The following is an 8,476-nucleotide window of genomic DNA, read 5'->3' as shown; positions in this document are numbered from 1 at the left end:
TAGGGCTGGCTCTACCCTGCCAGCGGGCAGGCAGCACGGCTGTCGTCGTTCAACCAATTTAGCCATGAATCCCAGGGACACAACAACTCCCGTCCACTGCTTTGTCCCATCCTGTGTCACTGCAAACAGGTCCATCCATCCATCAGAGCAATGGCATTTTCATCCCGTTACCCTTCACACACCCTCGGAGCCGAGCACTGAATGCCAATCCGCTAAAATAAAGGATGAGGGGCCAAGGGCAGAGCACGCTAAGGGATGGCGCCGGCAGGGATGAGCCAGGAGCAGGGGGTGCTGGAGAGCCTGGGCCCACGCCGGGCCCTTCTCCGCGGAATTAATCCCGGGGAATGTGGATGGGAGCGCAGGCAGAGGGAGAGGAGATTAAGGTTCTAGTTATAAATTGCTGTAGAAAGGGTAGAGGCTCAGGCTTTCCACACAAGCAGCCAGCACTGGGTCTAAATAAAAACCCTGGCGTCTATAAATAACGGTGCGTCGGGCGGGCGGCGGGGAGGCGAGCGGGAGCAGAGCCCCCGGGGACGCAGCCCCGCGCGCCCGGCCGCGCTCCCTGCAGCCACAGGTTAAACTTTAACAAGAGAAACGGCCCTCAGCAACAGCCAGCTGCTCCCGTAATCCACAGCGCGCCCTGCCCCAACCAGATCCAGATCCTAATTAAATTAAACAGGGAGAAAAGGAAGGCCACGGTTTTATTGAAGTATTTGCCTTTGGCCATTCAAATAGAACTGACCGTAAATGAGAATCCAAGATCTGGGGGCAAATTAAATCTAGATCTGGGATTTGACACCAATTCCTTGTCTCTAAAATTGGGTTGAGGTTGAAGTTTTAAGGAAATAAAGGTTTTTTTTTCTAGTTAATTTCCAGTGTGTGAAAAAAGGGTGGGCAGGACCTGGGAAATCACACCTGCTTTTATCATATATATATTTTTAAATGTAAATACTTGGTTCCCAGCCAGGTTTCCTTCTTTTGGTATATGTTTTGAAGATTTGCAGCCGTTGGCTAAGACTCAGCACACTGTCATCACAGTGTCAGGGACACGCTCCCTCCCCGGGGCTCGCTCACGTTCATTCATCTCGTGCATCGTTTCTACCACTGATACCTGGGATTCACATGGGAGCTGGCTGCCTTGACACAGATGAATTGAAGGAAACAAACCTTGATCTCCCATCTGAAATGAGAACACGAGCAGCAGGAAAGCGCCAGGATTGACACGAACTGTCACTAGCCTCCCTGACAGCGCTAGTGCCTTTGTGACAGTGCTGTGAGAACAACTTGCAGCAAACTGTTTACCGAGCCAGCGTTTCCCCATCCTGAGAGCTGGCAGCCAGCAGATCCAGCCTCTACTCCAGTTTACTCCCTTTTCACAAATCTAGCTGACTTGCACTGCATAATTTCCCTGGTGAATTGTGGTCCGAGCAAATGCAAGAGAAGACAGCCCTGGAGGATGATCTGCGAGGCAGACCATGGGCCGACACACATGATGCTGGGTTTTGCTCTGCGCTCAGTCCTACAGCTTTGGGGATCRAAGCTGGTGTGTGTGCAGATATCAAGCGCTCTGGCAGAGCAAGTGCACGTCTGCAAGCAAAACACTGTTTAGACAAGCCTGTATCATCAGAGGGCCATGGGGAAAACTGCAGTAATTCAATGCCCTTGGATTGATCGCTGATGTAAAAGCAGGAACCTATTCCACTGAAGTTAGAAGACTTGAGTGAGCACATAGCAAGCAGCAGATTCACATTTCTCCTTATCCCAGTCCTTAGAGGAGACCAACCTATACCACTGTGCTTGCACAAGTTATTTTTCTAATTCAGAACTCCCTCTCTGCAAAAAAGGCCCTCACATTTGCTTGCACCACGTCCCTGCCCTTGTTCTCTAGAGCAGTGGAGGGAAGTCCCCTGGCATTTACCATGGGCTGATTTGGGGCYCATCTGGGGACATTTACACTTGCAATTTAGGTGGGGTCAGTCGACACTCACTCTTGCMGCACCAGCACCAAGGGTCAGAAAGTGGAAACTGGATGAGGAGCAGAGCGCTTAGACATGCCCTGTTCACACTCCACAGAAGCACACAAATAGCTTTTGATGTTTCACAGCCCTTTTCCCTCATGAACTTGCAGAAATCTCTTTGTTGTTGAACAAGAACAACAAATATAATGGTCACAGTTTGGCTGCCTTTCCTTAAAAAATGAAGTGAGCCTAGCACAGAGGCACCAAGCAGCAAGGCTCTGCCAAGGCAGCCTGACAGCTTTCTGAGATGAATCATGTTCTGCAGCTGGTGCCGCTGTGCAGCTTGTTCAGCCAGGCTTGGAGCCTTGTCCTTACAGTGGTTCGTAGCTGCTCGTTTTGTTATTTGCAGTGTTACTCCTGCTGCATCCCCATCTTGGTTACTCAGTGATGCGGATGTTGTYGGAGGGAGAACGCGACTGAGCGCCGTTCCCAGCAGAGCGCTGGGCTCCATCTCTCCCAGACTTCACACCTRGCATCTCTGCTGCTGAGCATGAAGGCCACAGACCCGCCAAGGGCTGTGCTGGGGACGTGGTGCCAGGAGCAGCACAACCCCAGTAAATGCCACCCTGACTGCGGAGGAGCTGACCTTACAAGTCCCCRGAGGAAACTGTCAGGAAGGAGGGTGTCTCCTGCGATCCCATTCCTGTTTCGAACTGGAAGTTGCCCAGACGTGAACCATCCGCTTCCCGGCACAGCTGCCTGCTGCCTTCTGGGGAAGGTGTTTTTCCAGGGTCCCCCACGAGGCAACAGTCACTTTATTCACCCATCTCTACAGCTGGAAAAACTGTAAACAAGAAAGAATTAAAATGATTCACTAACAAGAAAGAAGTAGAGGTCCAAAATAATTTAAAACCAGGGTTAGAGTTTTTCAACTAAATAAAACGATCAGGCTTCACAAGAAATAAATGAAGAAAAAAAATAGTAAAAAGGGCACTTCCATTAAAAGAACAACAAAAATACTTTGATATAAATTTCACAGCCCATCTAATCTTTGCCTAAATTATAAAAAGTCAATAAATGCAGATTTAGTGCTAGTGTTAACTCCTCAGCTTATGTGGAAACCTTGTTTTAATAAATTATGGTAGAAATGTTTCTGCTAAAAACGAGCTAGCTGCTGCCTTTCCCCTTCACCAGCGGTACAAACTTTGTTACCCCAGCGGTACAAACTCATGGGGACTCCTCGAGACCCAGGCGAATCTCCTTGTGTGCGTGTACGGAGCCCGAGGCGAGGCCAGAGCTGGCTGCGGCCCTCAGGACCGGAGGGCGCTGGCATCCCGGCCCGTCCTGCCCTCGGCTCGGCCGGCACAGCAGGGCTTTTCCGCAGCCCCAGGACGCAAGTGCTCTGCCACACTTCCTGACTGTCCTCCGAAAAGGCCAGCGGAAAACGCCCACCCCAACTTGTGTTTTAACTGGTAAACAGCAGGCCCTCACTACAAAGCCCTGCCCGGCTAGAAATTGGCCCCAATGTAATTCAGGGCATGGCAGCGGGTGCAAGGGAGCCCCATTTAAGCCAGAGCATCACTTGAAACTGCAGTAGCTTTTCTCAAATAACTGCGTGTAGGAGAGGCCTTGAGATGCATGTTATGCTGCTATATTAGGACAATACAAAATCCTTTGTGAACACGGTTACTGCTGTTCACTTTAAACYTGATATCCCTGATCCGACGCAAAGCCAGCGGGCAAGAGCAGGACTTAGTGGGACAGGGCTATGCAGCTGAGCCGGGACGGCCCTTAGCCCAGCGCAGCTCAGCACCCTGCCCACCCCTTCGTGCCACTTTGCAGGTTTTTAGGCAAAGGCCGAGGGCTCGGAGACAAACAGGCACCCAGGGCCACAACMGGGCATCGTGGCAGTGCCCCCAGCCCCGCATCCTGCCATGCCCTGGGACAGGACTGTTTGCAGACAGGGCGTCGGGGACACCAGAGCCCCCGTGTTCGGGGCACTCCTGACTCCACGGGAGCGCTACCAGGCGCTCTGGTAAAGCAGGTATTGCTGCTCACGGTACTTGAAGGCAAAATATTTTGCCACATTAGTGTTGGGCTCGGCCTGGCACATGGTTAATTAAAGACGCTCGGCTAGAGGGCARTAATTTGCTAAGCTGCAGTAACTCGACTGTTTGCTGTCATCTGTCCATCCTCATGCTAAGCTACTCTTAAAATGAAAGAGAGGTTGGAACTGTATCCGTTAAAACTCATTTGCCTGGCCACTGAGGTACAAGTTCTGCATGTAGATAAGGCCGAGCCACCGCACTGGCGGTTATCGCGCGCGGGCAGCCTGCTAGTCCTCGCCGGGGACGTCACCAACAAACAAGCAATGCTCGGYGGCCCCGATATTCAAAACTTGCCTCGAAACTCAGTGTGGCCTTGCAGGTCAGAGCCGGCCACGAACACGGCCCCTTGAGCAGGGGGACGCGGATTCCCAAGCCTGGGAGCACCATAACGCGGGAGCAGGCAGGATGCCCTGCAGCTGGGGAGAAATCCAAAGCTGAGCCCTGAAAATGGGGAATTTTCCATTACTCATCTCATAGCATAGTTTGCTCCTGTGACCAGGAGTAAAATATTGTCTTACAAAAGGGCAAGGGTCCCTGCACATCCAGACAGAGCCCAGGCGGTGCCCAGCCCGCCTGCCGCAGCTAAYGCTTTCTAACACGCTAGAAATTGTATTTTAATCCTAAGAAAGGTCTGGYTTAAAATTCCCTCTAGCGGAGAGAGGGTGGAAATTCAAGCTGCAGGTCCTGCCGGTCAGGAAGGCACCTCGAGGGCCCGGGCGACAGGGCGCAGGGCTGCTCACAGCCCATGCACTGCACCCGTGGCACTGGCCAGGGCCCATCCCGCCAGCACTGCGCCAAGCTGGGCGTCAGGAACAACCGACCGGCTGAAACTGCTTGGATCRCTTCCTGACACCCTAAATTGCTATTTCAATGTAACAGAAAACTTTCCAATGCAAGTTTGTACTCATAATGATAATAATCCTTTCGACCTTTCCAAGTGAAACCCAGAATGCCTTATTTTGCAATGTCAACGCTGGCAGGTTTGAATTTTTCACATACCTGGGGAGTGTCCCTAAGGCCCCCCCGGCCACCTGGGTGTCCTTCGGGCCCCTCTGCGAACATCCTCGCTGCCTGACCGCAGCCAGGTTTATTACCGAGGTAAATCAAAGAAACTCTGCTGACTTCTGTGGAGCATTGCAGATTTATGCCAAGAGTTGACCCAGCATCTCGATTTTCAAAACTAGGGCAGATGGAAATATGCTGTTTTTCAGTAATATATTCAGGTTAACAGGGCTTTTATATTTGGGAAATTAATCTTGCATTGACTGAAAACCTCTCGGGATAACATGGAAAGGTTGCTAAGAAGAGGAAAACAAACAGTTGTATAACTCAGTTCTCCCTCCTTTCTTTCTTTATGAAAACACACTGCAGTGATACGGTAGTGATCTAAAACCCAGCACTCGTATTACTGAAGTGTGCAGAAATATAGCCTGATGTAGTACAGGAATGATTTTACTAAGAGGTGGTATTACCTCATCTCGTATTACAGGAAAATGATTCAAACCAGGAATATTGAGACATAAATCTGTGGTAACAGGAGAGAAACAACACCGTGTTAGAGGAAGTCTTTCCGGATCATTGCAAGGGGGTTCTTGCAAAGCACRAGCAAAGATGTCCAAGGGGGGCCCTAGGCATGTGCACGCGCTTGTGCTGGCTGGGGTGTGCACGTGCTCACACTGTGCTTAAAATCAGCCCTGGGCAGGACTGCCAAGGACTCTGCCCAAACCTGATCCTCGTCTTTTACGTCTCATTCTTGCTGTCTCTCCTGCTTAGCTACCCAATAGCCCTACTCAGCTTGCTCGTTACCTAATGAGCATCATCTGAGATGCRAGGCAGAAATCCAGACAAGAGATGWATAATGTGTACGTGTCCTCGTTTAGAAAACAGACATTGTCCAAGCAATGACCAAAGTCAGTCTGCTGTGACCTACCTCGGCGAGTATCACTCCGTTTTGCCCCGTACCTCCATGTCAACAGTTGTCTCTTCCTTTGCTGTAAAGCTCAAGCTCAAGCCAGGCTGATACTGGCTGTTAGGCCTGGAACGGTCTCTGTTAATTTTTTCCTCCTTGCACTTGCTGTTCCCCACTCAGGAAACATCATTCCCAATTCCACCAGTTTACAAGGTGAAATCTTAGGATTTGACCCTTAATTTTTAATTCATCCAGCATATTAAATTCCAAAGCACCCAGAAAATTCCCTGYGATATGGCAAACAAGTTGTACTGAGTAGTCATGATTTTGCACTCCAAGGAAGTCCTACCCGCTAAAACCTACTGAATTGCTTGCTTTCTGACAAAGAGGCCGAGGCCTCGGGAAGAGAATATTCACCAGCAATCCGCACGATTGCTGCTTCAGTGGACAGGCAGCAGTGAGCAGGACCCGCTCTGTGACAGCCACATGCACTGTTGCATGACAGAAGTTTCTAATTGCAAATAGCAACAGACCCTGCAAGGCTATGCAGGTGGCTACTGCTTGATTAATGTGTGTTGCATCTGTTGTTCCAAAGTGGCAATTACACTATAAAAACACACCATCTCGATAGCAGTACATTGATTTTATGGTGACTGAAAATCTGGCCCTTTACATAGTTTTTCGTCTCTGTCCTCCCACAAAACAATCATTTTCTTCTGAGTACAATAAAGTAAAAGATCTCATTGGTTCTATGTTATAACTGTAATATTATGTTCTGCTAGGAATCAGCAATCCTGCCTTTGGCCATGAAATTCAGGTAATGACCCATAACTGAAGTAAATTAGTGTTTAATTCCCCATTCCTTGCCGACAGCTTACTAATGGAAATTGATTTCTAGCTTTTTCCTTTTCCATTTAACAGGCCCATGTAACATCTTTATTTCAGATTCTAGCGGTTTCCAGTGATTTTAGCCAAAAGGGAGCCCYGAAAGCGCCCGTTAAGGAGGGCTGTGTGGCACAAGGCGCAGGGGATGCAGTCAGGTAACGGGGTGCTGCAGCCACCCCTTGTCCTGTGGACAAGCCAGACACTGGGGAGCAAAGCAGGGCAAGAGGCAGTGCCTTTTCCGCGCGCTTTGAGCTGGATCCACCCTCTGCAGACAGTTACTCAACCTCCACCAGAAGATCCCCTGCAATTCTTGTGGGCTCTGTTGTGTAATCTGATGGAGCCACACACACACACACCCTTTTTTTCCTGCTATTTAGGTAAAACTCAGCTGACGATTTCTTCACTGTATAGAAGCACCACCATTAGAGACAGGAGCTGGCCTTGGAAATCCAATCCATTTTCTTTGCAAGAGAGGGGAAGGCAGTAAGAGACGGTAAGGTTTTTATAGCTCAAACCCTGTCAGTTATAACAGCAGCGAGCCAAAACAAGGTATTATCATAATGTATTTTCAACCTGTAGTTACTTCTGCAGCCTCTATCAGGCTAGTCTGGCAACTACAAAGGAGTGGGGAGGGGACAAACAGTCTACTTTTTCCATTTTACTTTTCTATAGATGCAATATTACAATGCTGGATTACATTTTAAATACAGAACTAGCAGCTATTATTTTGCTCAGCGTTGGCTGGATTTTCTGGTGCCACAGACACTTTAATAGTACTATGAGTTGTCTGGTAAAGGCGTTGTTAGGGATGCTGTCTGGAGTATTTGTCCCTTATTGATGTGTAAATTGGCTTGCACTGCTGGTGGGTGTTTCTAAAGCAGAATGCTTTGTAGCGTGATGATAATAATAATAATAATTAGCACAGGATATAGTAATGTGTTAACTGTGAATTAAAATCCCAAATAGAATTGACTATGCAGATTGGCTCTTTCCTCCTGCTCTCCGCTTCTCTGACCAGCATTCAGAGCACCAGATCCCGGGGACATTTCTCAGGATAAGGGAATTTTCTGAGGCTGCTTCTCTGCTCTTGCACTGCTAAAAACAACAATCTTTCCCTATTGCATTTGCTCAGGTGCTTTTAGGACTGATGCTGACAGCAAGCACAGAACTGCTGCACTCCTGAAGCATCCTGCCTGCTATCCCAGATGAATGCTAATTCAGCTTTAGTTCATGACTGGATCAAAAGGGAAAGCCAAGATAGTGGCAGATGGAGGAAGGGCACAACACTAATAGGTTCAGAAGCCTATTGATGATGGCACGGGAAGACATGGGACAGAATGAAATGCTAGATGTTATCACAGGCTGGCTTGTGAGGGAGCGTAATGTTATTATTAAAGTAAATGTTTCTTCCTTTTATGCAATGAAGTTGTAAGACTGAGCAAGTCAAAAAACTGCCGGTGTGTCTCAGCTTACCCATTTGTGATACAGAAGTAAGRATCCTCTCTGCATGCTAGGATGCAGAGAGGATTAAACAGGGTTCATAGATCACTCAAAATTTGGTGAAAAAAAAATTGTCTTAGTGCAGATCTCATTTAAAATATAAATCCATGGTGAAA

Source organism: Nothoprocta perdicaria, unplaced genomic scaffold (genome assembly GCF_003342845.1).
Source record: "Nothoprocta perdicaria isolate Ctin4 unplaced genomic scaffold, notPer1 scaffold_97, whole genome shotgun sequence".
NCBI classification, from domain to species: domain Eukaryota; kingdom Metazoa; phylum Chordata; class Aves; order Tinamiformes; family Tinamidae; genus Nothoprocta; species Nothoprocta perdicaria.
Note: the sequence above shows the minus strand (reverse complement) of the source record.